This window comes from Pteronotus mesoamericanus, unplaced genomic scaffold, assembly GCF_021234165.1.
Source record: "Pteronotus mesoamericanus isolate MK-2021 breed Mesoamerican mustached bat unplaced genomic scaffold, CSHL_Meso_final scaffold_118, whole genome shotgun sequence".
In the NCBI taxonomy this organism is placed as follows: Eukaryota; Metazoa; Chordata; class Mammalia; order Chiroptera; family Mormoopidae; genus Pteronotus; species Pteronotus mesoamericanus.
In genome coordinates this window covers 1,017,646-1,036,684 of record NW_026555301.1, presented here as the reverse complement: position 1 = coordinate 1,036,684, position 19,039 = coordinate 1,017,646, and the positions used below count along the sequence as shown (strand labels likewise).

General features: G+C 37.9%; 1 protein-coding gene across 1 annotated transcript in view; it reads right to left on the bottom strand.

Annotated features, from left to right (window-relative positions):
- Positions 1-19,039, bottom strand: part of SYNDIG1 (synapse differentiation inducing 1) — a 168,632-nt gene that overhangs the window by 117,945 nt on the left and 31,648 nt on the right. The gene's annotated exons all lie outside the window — the stretch shown is intronic.

The following is a 19,039-nucleotide window of genomic DNA, read 5'->3' as shown; positions in this document are numbered from 1 at the left end:
GTTCAGGCTTTTGGAGCTGTCAGGCAACTCTAGAAAGAGTCCCAGCAAGGCTGCACTCACATCCACTATAGTGAGACAGCAAGCTCAGCAAAGGAGGGTGGAGGAGGCTGGGGATGCACAACCGTGGTTTCGACACCCAGCTCAGTTTACTATGGGGAGAAGGTATTCCTTCATATAGAGCTTCTGTCACAAGAGAAGTTTCTTCAGTTGATGGTTACTTTCCTAGACAAAATGCAAACTCATTTCTTGCTTGAGGAGTGACTTATCATATAAAGGTTATTGTGGACCTGGGGTAAGTGATATCCTGGAAGTAGGAGCCAAATAAAGCAAAATTCATTAATTCTCTGTATCTCTGGTTTGCTGTTGCTTGTGAAGGTGAAGTACTATGATGATTATTGTACTAGAGGGCTGTTATTCAATAATTTAAATATTTGTCTTCTAACTAGCTATGGGCATTTATTGCAATGATTAGGTTAGGATAATGAGCTCCTTGTATGACTTCTCCTATCAGGCTAGGTCTCCCTATGGTCCTGAAGTGCTCAGGGGCCCTGTCAAAGAACACAGGAAAATGCTTTCTTGGAACTCATCTTAGTTTTGGTTCCATTTTGAAGCAGATCTTGAGTAAAGGATTGGCCTATAGTTGTTTCCTTGGGAAATGACCACAGGAAATACTGGCAGGGACAAGAAGAATTGGGACATGGGAGGGAACACAGCCAATAAAGGTATGTTACCAAGATGGATGGGCATCTGGAGTCTGGTCCTGCTGGGATTTCAGGGAGCCAGAGTGAGACCATTCCAGATTGAGCCTACTGCAATGAACCACCTCATGTTAGTTATTAGGTGAAGACCACTCCTGAGGGCAGAAATTCTCTTACTTTGTATTCCAGGCTTCAGTTCTTCAAAAGAAGTCCTTAGGAAGGCAGAGGACAGGCTAAGGTGCTTCTCCTTCAAGGATAACACCCAAAGATGGGCTGAGAGCACCTGCTGCAGAGTCTGTGGAGGAACTTAGAGGCATTCCACACCCTAAAAGCTTCAATTGGGGCAACGCTATATGGAGCAAGACCACAACACTGAGAGAACATCTGGGAGGGGGTGAGAAGGTGTGAGACACACAAGGAACGTGGACATCAAGGATGATAAACCCCATTAACCACCAAATAAATAGGTTAATTGTGCTTTCAAAGACAGAATTGAATAAAGTTTTGGTATAAGATAAAATAATGTTACATGAATCAAGTAAAGATGACATGTGTATATCAAGAAATCAAGGTATGTTAATGAATATATTACTTATTACTCACATATGTCTTTGTTTTTACCTTGGACTTTAGATTTTGTAAACAAATTGAGATTTCAAGAACCTGGGACCAAAGAGAGCAGCACATGGATCAGAAGTGAGTACTATTTACACACAAGGCTGCACAAAGTCAGAGAGAAAATTATGTGAGCTGAAAATATAGGGGTACTTACAGCCAGAGCATGCAAAGTGCTAGCCATTTGTTTATTTCTCACTGCTTGAGAAAACCAGGGTTTATCCAAGTGACCAGCAAATCAACAAGCACATAGTCTTTCATGACTCCTACAGATGTTGGTGTCAGAATTGAAAACCAGTCCTAGAATGTCAAGTTGTCATTAGCTGTTAAATCAGTTTCTAAATGTGTGTCCCTGCTTAAAATAGGCATTGTTTGCATGCATGATCTTCTGTATGTTAAGAGGCACACTTATTGTTGCATAAGGTGATGACTGTTCCTTTTAAATCTTCTTGCATCTGTTTGTCTAAAGACCTCAACAAATAATCTACCAAGAACTTCACTGTTTTCCGATGAAAAGTCCAAAGTAGTTTTAGCAATGTGGATTTGGATTGGTTTGGATGTAAGAATGGGAACTAGCACTTAACATTTAGCCTAGCCTTCTTGTCACTGTGGTCTGCCTTACTCTCAGAGTGCTGTGATTTCAGGGCTAGGGTCTGAGATTAAGGGCTTCCTAAAGTTCATAGCCTGAGCACACTGCTTGCCTTACCCAAGTCCAGTGAGAATTTTTTTTTTTTTACCTCAATACATGAGGGGGAGGCCAAAAAACCTGACTTGTCTTCTGGAGGGTGGGACCCTTGTAACTGAGTAGGCTTCCTCTGTTAAATGAATGCTCTAGGAACCCACCTGTATCAGTGTACCAGCTGGTATTGTTGTGAGAGGGTGTGTTCAGCTTCACTGAATTTTTCTGGAGACTCTGTCAGTGTGTTCACCCATTTTGTGATGGGTGATTTATGAGCACACCTGCACTACTGCACTGAGTGTTCAGTAGTTTTTGACCAAAAATGGCCTGACTTCCATGCCCCACCCTCTCTACTCACCAGATCTCACCTTGAGTGAATTTTTTTGTTTGTTTTCCTAGATGGAAAAATTACTCAAAGGGAAATGGTTTGCTGCTGTGGAAGAGATGAAACAAAAAATGGCAAAAGCACTTAAAGGTATCAAAATCGACGAGTTCAAAAACTGTTTTGAGCAGTGGGAAAAATTCCTCAATAAATGCATTGCATTAAATGTACAGTACTTTGAAGGTGACTGAAGTTAAAACATGTAAGAATAAATACACACTTTTTATATTAAATAAATTCCATTTTCTGGGAGTTCCCCCTTGTAGAGAAAGGAAAATGAAAGCTATGCTAAGATGCCATTTCTTATCTATTGAGTTGTTAAAAATTAAAAAGCACAACCAACCATACTATTAGCTAGGCTGCAAGGAAACAGACTGATGGAAATGCAAATTGGCACAACCTTTGGAAAACAAATTTGTCAATAAATAACACATAAAATCTATATTTATGTTTTGGCCTAGCAAACTCACTTATAGGACTTTATCCTGAAGACTCACCTCCAATAATATGAAACACTTATGCCCAAGGTTATTCATTACAGCATTATACATAATTACGAAATACTGGGAACAATCTAAATTCTCATTCAAAGCAGACTGATATATTCACACAATGTAATATAATACATATGACCCAGCTTCTAGGTATTTACCTGAAAATAAAAACAATACAAAACAAAAAACACTAACTTGAAAGGAGTATATGCACCCTATGATAATTGCAGTATTATTTACAATAGCCAAGATATGAAAGCAACCTAGGTGTCCCTCAGTACATGAGTACATAAAGATGTACATACAATTATTCAGACATAAAAAAGAATGGCATCTTGCCATTTGTGATAACATAGATGGGTCTAAAGAGTATTATGATAAGTTAAATAAGTCAGACAGAGAAAGATAAATACCATATGATATCAATTATATGTAGAGTATAAAACAAAACAAAACAAGTGAACAAATAAATAAAACAAAAAATTTTATAAATATAGAAAACAGACTCATGGTTGCCAGATGAGAGGGGTTAAGAGAGTGGGTTAAAGAGTTGAAAGGGATTAATAAGTGCAAACAACTAGTTATAAAAATAGTCATGGGGATATGAAGTACAGCACAGGAAATACCATCAATAATATAATAGCTATGTATCATGTCAAATGGTTACTAGCTTCATTTTGGTAATCATTTCATAAGGTATATAAATTTTTAGTCACTATTCTGTACACCTGAAGCTAAAAATGAATGTCAACTTTATTATTTTTGATTTTACTTAATTCATTAGGATTACATTGGTTAATAAAATTATATAGGCTTCAAGGGTATGATTCTATAATATATCATCTGTATATTGTGTTGTGTGTTCACCATCCAAAATCAGGTCTCTTCCTATCACCATTTATTCCTTCTATATACTCTTCTACCTCCCTCTATCCCTCTTTCCCTCTTGCAATCACCATACTGTTGTCTGTGTCTCTGAAGTGTTTTTCTTTTTCTTTTTTTACTATAAATACATTTTTTAAATTTTATATTTATTTATTTATTTATTTTTTCAAATACATTTGTTTCTGCCTACCCCTCACCACTTTCCCTTGCCCCTCCCTCCCTCAACTTTTCCCCTTTGGTTTTGTCCATGAGTCCTTGCTATATGTTCCTTGACTTGCCCCTTCCCTTCCTTTTCCCTGCCCCTCCTCCTTCCCTCTTGTCTCTGTTGGTTTCCTTTCCTTTCAGTGTTGCTGATCTTATTTTCCTTGCATCTTTGTACTGTTGGTTAGCTTCCACTTATAGGTGAGATCATATGGTAGTTGTCTTTCGTCCCCTGGCTTCTTTCACTGAGCATAATGCTCTCCAGTTCTATCCATGCTGTCGTGAAGTTTAGTTTCTTTTTTCCTTTCTGCTGTGTAGTATTCCATTGTGTATATGTACCATAATTTTTTATCCAATCATCTACTGATGGGCATTTAGGTTGCTTCCAACACTTGGCTATTGTCAATTGTGCTGCTATGAACATTGGGGTGCATAGGTTCTTTTGTATTGGTGTTTTGGTGTTCTTAGGGTATAGTCCCAGCAGGGGAATCATGGATCAAAAGGCAGTTCCATTTTCAGCTTTTTGAGGAAATCCCACACTGCTTTCCACAGTGGCTGCAACAGTCTGCATTCCCACCAACAGTATACTAGGGTTCCTTTTTCTCCACAGCCTCACCAGCACCTGTTGTTTGTTGATCTGTTTATGATGGCCATCTGACTGATGTGAGGTGGTACCTCATTGTGATTTTGGCAAAACAGCAGGATATAAAGTCAATATTCAGAGATCAAAGGCATTTTTGTACACAAGCAATGAAATAGAAGTAGAAGAAATCAGAAAAAAAATACCATTCGATATAGCAACAAGAAAAATAAAATACCTAGGAATAGGCAAAACAGCAGGATACAAAGTCAACATTCAGAAATCAAAGGTGTTTTTGTACACCAGCAATGCAATAGAAGAAGAAGAAATCAGGAAAAATATACCATTCGATATAGCAAGAAAAAAGATAAAGTACCAAGGGATAAATTTAACCAAAGACACAAAAGACCTGTATGCAGAAAACTATACAACATTGAAAAAAGAAATTAAGGAAGACACAAATAAATGGAAGCATATACCGTGCACATGGATTGGAAGAATTAATATCCTTAAAATGTCCATACTACCAAAAGCAATTTATAGATTCAATGCAATCCTTATTAAGATACCAATGACGTATTTCACAGAAATAGAACAGACTTTTCAAAAATTTATATGGAACCATAAACAACCTCGAATAGCCGCAGCAATTTTGAGAAAGAAACACAACGTAGGAGGGATCACAATACCGGACATCAAACTCTACTACAAAGCCACTATACTCAAAACAATCTGGTACTGGCACAAGAACAGACCCATAGACCAGTGGAACACAATAGAAAGCCCAGAAATAAGCCCAGGTCTCTATGGACATCTAATATTCGACAAAGGGGGCAGAAGCATAAAATGGAGCAATAACAGCCTCTTCAACAAATGGTGTTGGGAGAGCTAGACAGCTACATGCAAAAAATTGAGATTGGATCATCAGCTGACACCATACACAAAAATAAACTCAAGATGGATAAAAGACTTAAATATAAGTCGCAACACCATCAAAGTCCTAGAGGAGAACATTGGCAGGAAACTCTCAGATATCCCATGCAGCAATTTTTTCACTGATATGTCTCCTAAAGCAAGGGACATAAAGGAAAGAATAAACAAGTGGGACCTCATCAAAATAAGAAGCTTCTGCACGGCTAAAGAAAACATCAGCAAAATGAAAAGGGAGCCAACCATTTGGGAAAATATATTTGCTAATGATACATCAGATAGAGGTTTGATCTCCAAGATATACAAAGAACTCACTCGACTTTACTCCAAGAAGACAAACGATCCAATCCAAAAATGGGCAAAGGACCTGGGCAGATGCTTTTCTAAGGAGGAGATACAGAGGGCCCAGAGGCATTTGAAAGGACGCTCAGCATCACTAGCCATCAGAGAAATGCAGATCAAAACCACCATGAGGTACCACCTCACACCGGTCAGAATGGCCATCATAAACAGATCCACAAACAACAGGTGCTGGCGAGGCTGTGGAGAAAAGAGAACCCTAGTCCACTGTTGGTGGGAATGCAGACTGGTGCAGCCACTATGGAAAACAGTGTGGAATTTCCTCAGAAAGCTGAAAATGGAACTGCTTTTTGATCCAGCGATTCCCCTGCTGGGACTATACCCTGAGAACACCAAAACGCCAATACAAAAGAACCTATGCACCCCAATGTTCATAGCAGCACAGTTGACAATAGCCAAGTGTTGGAAGCAACCTAAATGCCCATTAGTAGATGACTGGATCAAAAAATTATGGTACATATACACAATGGAATACTACGCAGCAGAAAGAAAAAAAGAAGTACTAAACTTTGCGACAGCATGGATGGAACTGGAGAGCATCATGCTAAGCAAAATAAGCCAGGGGGCGAAAGACAAATACCATATGATCTCACCTATAAGCGGAACCTAACCAACAATGCAAAGAAGCAAGGAAAATATGACCAGCAACACTGAAAGGAAAAGAAATCAACAGAGACAAGAGGGAAGCGGGGGGCAGAGAAAGGGAAGGGAAGGGGAAAGTCAAGGAACATATAGCAAGGACTCATGGACAAAACCAAAGGGAAAGAGCTGAGGGAGGGAAGATGGGAGGGGGCAAGGGAAAGAGGTGGGGGGAAGGCAGAGACAAATGTATTTAAAAAGTAAATAAATTAATTAAAAAAAAAGAAAAAGAAAAAGAAAATACCTAGGAATAAATTTAACCAAAGAGGTAAAAGACCTGTATGCAGAAAACTATACAACATTGAAGAAAGAAATTAAGGAAGACATAAATAAATGGAAGCATATACCGTGCACATGGATTGGAAGAATTAATATCCTTAAAATGTCCATACTGCCCAAAGCAATTTATAGATTCAACACAATCCCTATTAAGATACCAATGTATTTCACTGAAATAGAACAGAGATTTCAAAAATTTATATGGAACCATAAACGACCCCGAATAGCCACAGCAATTTTGAGAAAGAAACACAAAGTAGGAGGGATCACAATACCGGACATCAAACTCTACTACAAAGCCACTATACTCAAAACAATCTGGTCTGGCACAAGAACAGACCCATAGACCAGTGGAACATAATAGAAAGCCCAGAAATAAGCTCAGATCTCTGTGGGCATCTAATATTTGACAAAGCGGGCAGAAGCATAAAATGGAGCAATAATAGCCTCTTCAACAAATGGTGTTGGGAGAGCTGGACAGCTACATGCAAAAAATTGAGATTGGATCATCATCTGACACCATACACAAAAATAAACTCAAGATGGATAAAAGACTTAAATATAAGTTTCTTTATCCATTAAAAATGAAGGATACCAATGTAAACTGACTGAACTGGAATTGAGAATATCAGTTTCTCTATGTAGGTAACAAGTATATAAATGTATGTATATAAATGTACACTGTTATATAGATATCTTTATATGCACACATGTATATGTGAATTTCCCAGCTCAGTCTGCTAAGAGCCTAGAAACAATGACACTTCCATCCCCTCCCCCAAGTAGCAAGGAGGATATCTATCAGCTGAGTATTGGTTTCTAAATACCATTCTTCAACAAAAAGAGCCTGGGCTCTTTTTAGTATTTGCTGATTTCAGGGCTAGGGCTGGCAATGTACAAGACACAGTTGAAACAGCTTAGCTTTGCCAGGAAATGATGATAACAGCTGACTGAAGAATGATGAGCAACTTCAAAAGGGCACAGAAGGCAACTTGAACGGGCTCCAGCTGTTCAGGAGAACAAAGTGGACAATGGAATAATTATACAGTAAATATTGTAATAAGTATTTTTTAGTAACCCACTAAATAAGAATCAACGGCCAGCCTGAAACAAGATGATAAATGGGTAAAACAATAAATATGAGGAGGTAAAACTCTTCTTTATAGTGGGATGCCAACTAATACTTATATTCAATAAAAGGAATGATGGAATTTGAAATTTGTTGAATGATAAAATTAGGTGAATGAGTAATGGAACATGTGATCTGTCTTCCCTATAAGTACTTACCTAAAAAATACTTAGTATTTGCAAAGGAGCACCATTATTTGGCCAGAGATAAATTTGACAGGTACCATCTTCAACAAGTGAAAATGTTACCACAACTATGAATGGGGCACATTGACACCAAGAGCCTCCTGAAGGCATCAGGAAGGGCATGGCACCAACTACCTCTATGATAGTTCTGCCAAAAATGTAGTCACCTGAATCCAATCAACAGGAATCATCAGACAAACCCAAATTGAGAGAAGTCTGTAAAATAACTGACCCCTGTATTCAGCAAAAATATCAAGGTCATGAAAGACAAAGACAGAGAAAAAGTTCCAGACTATAGAAGACTAAAGGGGCATGAAAAGAAAATGCAATAGGGGATCCTTAATTGGATCTTAGCCATGATTTTTCCCCTTTTACTATAAAAACTATATTGAGAAAATTTTTAAAATTTGAATAATGTTCATAACTTAGGTGACAGTATTAGAACAATTTTAATTTCCTCATTTTTCTAATTGAACTTGTTTTTAGAAAATACATATGATTCCTTTAGAGGTAAAGGAAATTCATGTCTGTAACTTACTGGCAGGTAGCTCAGAAAAACATGTCTATTGACATGTTAAAAGCATATATAATGAACTATCCACTCCAAGAAGACAAATGATCCAATCAAAAAATGGGCAAAGGACCTGGGCAGATGCTTTTCCAAGGAGGAGATACAGAGGGCCCAGAGGCATTTGAAAGGATGCTCAGCAGCACTAGCCATCAGAGAAATGCAGATCAAAACCACCATGAGGTACCACCTCTCACTGGTCAGAATGGCCATCATAAACAGATCCACAAACAACAGGTGCTGGCGAGACTGTGGAGAAAAGGGAACCCTAGTCCATTGTTGGTGGGAATGCAGACTGGTGCAGCCACTATGGAAAGCAGTGTGGGATTTCCTCAAAAAGCTGAAAATGGAACTGCCTTTTGATCCAGTGATTCCCCTGCTGGGACTATTCCCTAAGAATACCAAAATGCCAATACAAAAGAACCTATGCACCCCAATGTTCATAGCAGCACAATTGACAATAGCCAAGTCTTGGAATCAACCTAAATGCCCATCAGTAGATGATTGGATAAAAAATTATGGTACATATACACAATGGAATACTATGCAGCAGAAAGAAAAAAGAACTACTAAACTTTGCGACAGCATGGATGGAACTAGAGAGCATTATGCTCAGTGAAATAAGCCAGGGGATGAAAGACAACTACCATATGATCTCACCTATAAGTGGAAGCTAACCAACAATACAAAGATGCAAGAAAAATAAGACCAGCAACACTGAAAGGAAAAGAAATCAACAGAGACAAGAGGGAAGGAGGGAGGGGGGCGGGGAAAAGGAAGGGAAGGGGCAAGTCAAGGAACATATAGCAAGGACTCATGAACAAAACCAAAGGGGAAGAGCTGAGGGAGGGAAGGAAGGAGGGGGCAAGGGAAAGTGGTGAGGGGTAGGCAGAGACAAATGTATTTGAAAAAATAAATTAAAAAATATTATAATAAACTTAAAAATATTATAATCAGAAAAAAAAGACTGGAAAAAAGTAGGTAACAAGTAAGTATACAGAAATTGTTTGCATTGTTCTTATAACATTTTTGTAAGTCTAAAATTATTTCATACATGTACTAATTTAGTAGGAAAAGTTTATACTTTAAATTAATTTTTTTTCTTTGGGGATTATGCATTGCATATGTATTGAGCATTATAGACAAAAAATATTGAATTCATGTTTTTCATGACACGTGAATAATTCATTTGAAGTGCAGTTTGGTATTTCATCAAGTTTGTCTTCTTCATGTTTCCACAGAGAAGCTACTAGTGGCATTTGGTATCACACATCTGCCCAGAGGAGCATATTATATCAAACATCTCAAAGAGATGTACCTGAGCCAAACAGATCAAAGGTGGTTTTTAGAATAAAGCATGGGTATTGTACATAGTCAGAGGTACTTTCTCAAAGGAACTCGCAACTGAGTGCCCCTGCCAGGGCACATGTAGAAAAAAATTCCCGGAGGGATCTGGAGGATGTTTTGTCAGTGCTCACAGTAATGCTGCCCACATAATGCCCAATCTTGGGAGCTCAGAGAACAAGGGGTAAAACTGCAGGCTGTCAAGGGATAGAGGGGTGAGCTGGGAGTTTAAAGAGCCTGGTAGAATGTGAACCCTCGCAGGAACAAAGGGCAAGTCTGCAGAACATTACATCTATCCATCCACAATTATCCATATAGCCAATAAAATAGTCTCTGAGCCTCTAGTGAGTGATAGGAATTATTCTAGATGCTGTGGGAGCAGTAAGGAAAACACCACAGTGCCCCTTTCTTTAAGAGACCAGTGGCCATCTCTACTCCCCATACCATGCCCAGCCCCGTCCTCTACCCAGGATACTAGACCTCTTTGGTTTGACTGACAGCCATATCTATCTTGCTCCAGAGTGGGAAGAATGTGGAGCCCCTATCTGAATTGTTTGATGTCTCCTATGTCCTCTCAAAGTTGCAGGCATTGATCAAAGCCAGCAACCACTGTGTGATGTGAGATCTAGAATCTACATCTTCCATCTCTACAAGAAAAGCCAACTGCCTGAAATATAGAACAGGGAGATTCTTGTGTTTAGGTTATTCCAGAAACCACTTGCCCAGTCTAGTCTCTCTGAGCCCCTTGCTGCTAGCCCATGGATGACAGCCCCACACATTTGGAAGCACCTGTAGCCAACAAGAGCTCCCTAGTTTGTGAGAATTAGAAAGGTTGCCTTTCTGCAAGAAGGAATTATAGTAAGCCTCTGATTACATACGAAGGGACTGCCTAGGGTGTTTATGAGGAGGGAGCCAAAAAATAGGAATTTATTAAAAATTGTGTATTTATTCTTACATGTTTCAACCTCAGTCACCTTCAAAGTACTCTCCATTCAATGCAGTCTATGGAGATGTTTCTTCCACTGTTCAAAACAGTTTTTAACTCGTTGATTTTGATGTCTTTTAGTACTTCTGCCATTTTTGTTTCACCTCTTCCACATTGGCAAAATGTTTCCCTTTGAGGATTTTTTTTTTATTCAGGGAAACAAACAACAAACAAAGTCACTCAGGGCAAGATCAGGTGAATAGGGAGGGTGGGGCATGGGAGTCATGCAGTTTTTTTGGTCAAAAAGTGCTGAACACTCAGCACACTGTGGGCAGGTGTGCTCATAAACCACCCATCATGAAATGGGAAAACTAGTTGAAGAGTCTTCAAAAAAAGTTCACTGAAGCTGAACACAGCCTCTCACAGCAATGCCAGCTGGTACATTGATATAAATGTGTGCCTAGAATACACCTAACAGGAGAAGCCTGTATTATGTGCGGCCTGCCCTCCAGAAGATAATTCCATTTTTTGGGGGGGAACCCCCTTGTGTAAGTAACAAAATATCAGCCATTTTCTAAAATTACTCATTTCCCAATTTTCTTTACTGTTCTGAAATATTTTGTTTTTTTTTAGGAAAAGTATGTATTTAAGTTGTATAAATTTTTAGTTTGAAGATTATAGAGATAATATCAAAATTTATTGAAAATGATTGTATACAATATGCATATGTGTGTATATGTAGGAACTATTTCTGTGTGTGTACATACACACAATTAAAACAGTTTTAAAATTACATAAAAGTTTTGAAAATAGAACAGAGTTCCTGTAGAAATTGAAAAATGGAATAGAGAATTCCCATGTACCCTGCTATACCTCTTAAGCACAGAAACAGAACAATAATTGAAACCAGGACATTTACACTGGCACAAGACTACTGACTAAACCACAGACCTTAATTAGATTTCACAGCTTACCCATGTCCTCACTTTTGCTTGTTTGTTCTATATAGTTCTATGGGACTGTTGCAGCTATAGATTATATGACTGTTAGAACAATCAGCTGCTGCTTCTTTATAGTCACACTTCCCCCCCAACCTTAATCCCCGGAAACCACTGAGTTGTTGTCTGTTTCTACACTTTTGTCTTTTTGATACTGGCCTTCTCCACTCAGCACAATACCCTTGAGATTCATCCAGGTTGCTGATTGTATCAGTAGTTCATTACATTTCATTCCTGAGTAATATTCCATAATAAGAAGTGCCACTGTGTGTTTATCCATGCATCCACTGAAGAACATTTGTTGCCAGTGTTATTACAAGTAAATGCCATACACATAAAGGTTTCTGTATGAACACAAGTTTTCATTTCTTTAGAGTAAATACCCACAGGTGGGAATGTTGGGTCATTGTTTGAATTTATAAGAAAATGACACATTTCCAGAGTGGCTGTGCCATTTTTCCTTTGCATCCACATCAGTATTGTGTAGTGTCAGTTTTTTGGATTTCATTTATTCTAAGGGGTGTGTAATATATGTCATAATGGTTTTAGTCTCCATTTCCCTTATGGATAATGTTGTACTTGTATGTTTATTTGTATATCTTACTTGGTGAAGTGTCTGTTCAAATTTTTACCTCTTTTAAAGTTAGATTATTTCTTTTGTGTTTAGAGAGGATTTTAATATATTCTGGATACAAATTCTTTGTCAGACATGTGATTTGTAAATATTTTTTTCAGCCTCTAGCTTGTCTTTTCATTATTTTATTTTATTTTAATTTCCTTTTAAAAAATTTTATTGTAGTTCCCCATTACCCTTTGGTCCCCTTATACTCCCTTTCATCTCCTACAGTCACCACACTGTTGTCCATGTCCATAAGTCCTTTTTCCATCTTGCTCAATCCCTCTACCACTTAACCCCCTGCCCCCAATGTTAGCTGTCATCCTACTCTCTGTCCATAATTCCATCTCTATTTTGTTTGTTAGTTCAGTTTGTTCATTAGACTCCACATGAGTGAAATCACATGGTATTTATGTTTCTCTGACTGGCTTATTTCACTTAGCATAATGTTCTCCAGGTCCCTCCATACTGTGGCAAAGGGTAAAATTTTCTTCTTTTTTTATGGACAAGTAGAATTCCATTGTGTAAATGTCCCATAGTTGTTTTATCCACTCATCTACTGATGGACATTTGGGCTGCTTCCATATATTGGCAATTGTAAATAACACTGCAATGAACATAGGGGTGGTTATGTTCTTTTGAATTAGTGTTTTGGGTCCTTTAGATATATTCCCAGAAGTGGGAGTGCCAGGTCAAAATGCAAATGCATTTTTGATGATTTGAGGTATCTCCATACTGCTTTCCACAGTGGCTGCATCAACCTGCATTCCCACCAATAGTGCAAAAGTGTTCCCATTTCTCCACACCCTTGCCAGCACTTGTTGTTTTTTTATTTATTTGATGATAGCTATTCTGCCAGGTTTGAGATGATCTCTCATTGTGGTTTTAATTTGCAATTCTCTGATGATTAGTGACATTGAGCATCTTTTCATATGTCTATTGGCCATCTGTATGTCCCCTTTGGAGAAGTATCTCCTCAGGCCTTTTGCCCATTTTTTAAAAAATATTCATTCATTCATTCATTCATTCATTCATTCATTCAAATACATTTCTCTCCACCTTCCCACCACCACTTTCCCCATTTTTAATTGGTTTCATTTTTTGGTGTTGAGTTTTGTAAGTACTTTATACATTTTGGTTATTAACCCCTTAATCAGGTGTTTCAGCAAATATGTTCTCCAATTATGTGGGTTGTCTTTTTATTCTGTTGTTTTCCTTTGCTGTGCAAAATTTTTTAGTTCTATGTAGTCCCATTTGTTTATTTTTTCTTTTGTTTCCCTTGTCTGGGGAGATAGATCTGATAACATATTACTGTGAGTAATGTCTGAGATTTTGCTGCCTACATTTTCTTCTATGATTTTTATGGGTTTATGGGATTTCTAAGTCTTTAATCTATTTTAAATTTATTCTTCTGTTTGGTTTAATAAGGTGGACCCACAAAAGACCCCACATAGTAACAGCGATCCTGAGAAAGAAGAATATTGGAGGAATCATGCTACCCAAAATGAAACTATAGTATAAGGTTATCGTAATAAAAAATATGGTACTGGCATAAAAACAGACACATAGATCATTGGAACAGAATAGCGAGTCCAGTAATAAACCTGAACTTTTATAGTCAGTTAATATTTGACAGAGGAAGCAAGCACGTACAATGGGCTAAAGATAGTTTATTCAATAAATAATATTGGGAAAATTGGACAGATACATGCAGAAAAATGAAACTAAACCACCTAATTTTCATTATTTTCATCTGTGTTTTCTGTAGAATAAAAGTTTTTAATTTTGATGAAGTCAATCTATTTATTCTTTTATGGATTGTGTTTCTGATGTCATATATATATATTTATATATAAATATATATATACAACTCTTCACCTAACTCAGGGTTACAGAGATTATCTATGTTTTTTTCCCTGAAAATTTTACATTATTTACTTTGCATTTAAATTTAAATGTAAAGGTAAATATCATGGCCCATTCATTTTTCAGAACAACATTGCTACACAGTTGTTCAATAAATTAACTACAAGAATATGTATGCCTGTTAATGTACACTCTAGAATATGAAATAGAACACTGAAATTGGTGTATGATAATTTTAAAAACATAAGTTAGGAGTTCTGGCCAAGATGGAGGCATAGGTAGATATACTTTGCCTTCTTGCACAACTAAGAAAAGGACAACAACAAATTTAAAAACAAAAAAACAACCAGAACTGCCAGAATATTGAACTGTATGGAAGCCCAACAACCGAGGAGTTAAAGAAGGAACATTGATCCAGACTGGAAGGAGGAGTGGAGATGGGCAGCCTGGGCAGAGAGGGCATGCGACAAAGCAGAGTCTGACAGTCCAAGGCAGGGGAGGCAGTGGCTGGCAGACTGGAATATCCTACATTCACATGCAAATAGGCAGGGAGGAACAACTGGAGAGCAAGACAGACCACACATCCCAGGGCTTCAGCACAGGAAACTAAAGCCTCAAAATCTCTGGGTATAAAACCTGCAGGGCTTGCGGCAGCAGGAGAAACTCCCAGTCTTACAGAAGAGTCCATTGGAGAGGCCCATGTGATCCTAGAATGCACACAAGCCCTCCTATGAAGAATCAACACCTGAAAGGGCACATTCAGCTTGTGAGAAGTGAGGGAAGTGAGTGAAAGCAGGGCAAGAGCCAAGCAAGTGGCATTGTCCCCTCTCTGACCCCTCCCCCACATACAGTGCCACAACCCCACCCTGGCAAATACCTAAGGTTCTGCCCATTACAGCGTAACAGGTGTGCCAAGACAAAGAAACATGGACCAAATAAAGGAACAGATCAAAACTCCAGAAAAATATCTAAGCGATAAGGGGAGAGACAACCTTTCAGAAGCAGAATTCAAAACACTGGTATTCAGGATGTTCACAGAAATGATTATGTATGGTCACAAAATGAAGGAAGAAATGAAGGCTATACAAAGTGACATAAAGAAAAATATACAGGGAACCAACAGTGAATAGAAGGAAACCAGGACTAAAATAAATGATTTGTAACTGAAAGAAGAAATTAACATCCAACTAGCACTGAATGAAGAAACAAGAATTTAAAAAGATTTAAAAAATGACGAGAGGCTGAGAAATCTCTGGGACAACTCTAAACATTCCAAAATCTGAATCACAGGTGTGCCAGAAAGAGAAGAGGAAGAACAAGAAATTGTAAACTTATTTAAACAAATAATGAGGGAAAGTTTCCCTAATCTGGCAAAGAACCAGGCATCCAAGTCCAGTATGCTCCGAGAATCTGAAAGAAATTGAATCCAAGAAGAAACACACTAAGGAACATCATAATTAAATTACCGAAGATTAAAGTTAAGGAGCGAATCTTAAAAGCAGTTAGAGAAAAGGAGACAGTTACCTACAAAGGGGTTCCCATAAAATTATCAGCTGATTTCTCAAAAGAAACCCTGCAGGCACGAAGGGGCTGGAAAGAAGTATTACAAGTCATGAAAGGCAAGGACCTACATCCAAGATTACTCTATCCAGCAAAACTATCATTTAAAATGGAGGGGCAGATAAAGTGTGTCCCAGATAAGGTAAAGTTAAATGAGTTCATCATCACCAAGCCCTTATTATATGAAATGTTAAAGGGCCTTATCTAAGAAAAAAGATGATTAAAACTAGGAACAGTAAAATGACAACAAACTCACAACTATCAACAACTGAACCTAAAAAACAAAAACAAAAACTAAACAAACAACTAGAACAGGAAAAGAATCACAGAAATGGAGATCACATGGATGGATAACAGTGGGGAGGGAAAGGGGTGAGAATAGGGGAAAAAGATACAGGGAATAAGAAATGTAATTGGTAGATACAAAATAGACAGGGGGAGGTTAAGAATAGTATAGGAAATGGAGAAGCCAAAGAACTTATATATATGACCCATGGACATGAACCAAGGAGTCGGGAGAATGCTGGAAGGATGGGGGGTGGTGTGGGGTGGAGGGAGAAAAGGGGAGAAAAAAAATGGGACAACTGTAATAGTATGATCAATAAAATATATGTAAAAAAATAAGTTAAAAAGGAACCTAACCAACAATACAAAGATGCAAGGAAAATAAGACCAGCAACACTGAAAGGAAAAGAAATCAACAGAGACAAGAGGGAAGGGGGGGGTGGGGAAAAGGAAGGGAAGGGGCAAGTCAAGGAACATATAGCAAGGACTCATGGACAAAACCAAAGGGGAAGAGCTGAGGGAGGGAAGGAGGGAGGGGGCAAGGGAAAGTGGTGGGGGGTAGGCAGAGACAAATGTATTTGAAAAAATAAATTAAAATAAAATATAAAACAAGGATTAATGAATAAATGTTGCAGAGACCATATCTTTCCTATTCCTTGCACCAACATGCTTTCAAATAAATAAAAGATAGTTTTACATAGCATTTACTCACATGTCCATCAAATAGATTGTATTAGCTTCTTTAGCATACTTACTTTATTATACATTTACCAATTTGTTCATTCACTATTCATACTTCATTTTATTTTTTGATGCATTTATAAGTAAGTTTAAGGTATCAGTATACTTTCCCTAAACACATCAGCATGCATATGTTGACCACAAGAAGAATATACATGCCAAAAATGACTCCATTGTTTACAGAGAGCCCTCCTAACTCTGTGAAAAGCCACAGACGGGGCTGTTAAGACTCCTGCATTGTGCACATGCTGTCTGAGTTGACCCTTATAAGAAAGCTCCTAGGATTGATATTCAACCAATGGGACTGAAACATCAACCTGTTCAAATTGGAGCTACACAACTATAACCCCATTGGCATATTTGCTGACCAATCAGAGCAATTCTATTCTGACCAGTCTAGACAGTGATATTTGAATGAATCAAATTGTGAGTATTTGGAGTTCTCATTTGCATGAAAGTGGACCAATCAGGGGCCAGGGGTTGGCACTATTCTCTATAGTGCCTCACCTCTTTCTTGGTGAAGCATACTTTCAATTTCCATCAAAGACTGCATTTCCCCTGCTAGAGATGCAACACAGGATTGAAGCTATAACACTAGTCAGGCCACCTCAGCTGAGCTGTTTCACAACCATGCTGTATTGTAACTGAGCTATTAGGCTGTTTCACATTCATGCTGTTCCACAGCTGCATTATGTCAAAATTAAGCAGTTTTCATTGAATAAATTTTCTCCCTTCACTTCTCCCTAAACTGGAGATTGCTACTGGTATAGAATTGGCAATGATGACCTTCAGTTGACACATCATCAGTTAAGGTTAAATATTTTCTTGCACTTTTTTTTCTGGAGTAAAGTTTACAAATATTAAAGTTTACTGGAAAAGTGGGGTTTCTGGTTCTGATTTAAATAATTTGGCTCAACATGACATTAAGATACAAGGTGGTCAATATGATAGACTAGGAAAAGCACAGGATTTGGAGTTAAAATTTGATCTGTCCCTTTGGACAGTGGTTTGTCTCTTTTGGGGGGTTCACTTAGAGGATTCAAATAAGCCCTGATGCCTGGGTCCCTGATTATCTGGTCATCTTGGATTTTATAAGTATTTTATATGTGATTATAAGTTTTATATGTGATTTTAATATGCAGTTAAGATGAAAAAATCAATGGCAGGAACCTCATACTCATGACCTGTAAAATAGGTATCTTATTGATCAAGGTAGTAGAAAAGCACTAGAAATGGAAGTATGCAGAGCATGAGCCACACTTCCTTTAACATACTAATGGCTGAATAGTTCTTGCCTTTTATTCCCCATACAGAAGTTTTCTTCACATGATCCAGATCATAGTTAAGAGTCAGGAGGGGGAATGGTGGTTAGTTTGCCAAAATTAAAGCACCTCTTGAATATAACTAGTTTAAATTTCTGATACCAATAAGTGCCAGTTTCACTTTCAACAGGTCATGTACACTTTCTGTCACCTGACATAAGGTGAGAGTTTCCATAAGTAGGTTTTGTGATAAGGTAGAAGATATCGATGCTGCTATGTTCTCCCCGCCCTCACTCCTGTTTCTCAGGCCTTTAGAATGAGATATTTAGAATGACTTACAATATCTAAGAAAATTCCAATTGATCAAGTCATGGACTTGGCAATTCCTTACAACTCTAAGGATAGGTATGATCAATGGGTCCAGGACAACCATCTATTCAACTGAGCAAGCTTAAGCTGCAGTGAATATGAAAGAGAATTGAAAGAAAATGGTACCCTCTATCTTTTATTCATCCCCAGACTAAAGATTAGTCCTCACTGATACTCCAAATGTTATTACTACCTTTTTAAATGTTTTTAAAAATTAATTTTATTTGAAAGTATATTTTATTGATTATGCTGTTAAGTTGTCCCATATTTTTCTCCTTTTTATCCCCTTCCACCCTGTACCCGCTTCTCTCCAGCATTCCCCTCTTTAGTTCATGTCCATCGGTTGTACATATAAGTTCTTTGGCTTCACCATTTCCTATACTATTCTTAATCTCACCCTGTCTATTTTGTACCTACCAATTACATTTCTTATTCCCTGTATCTTTTTC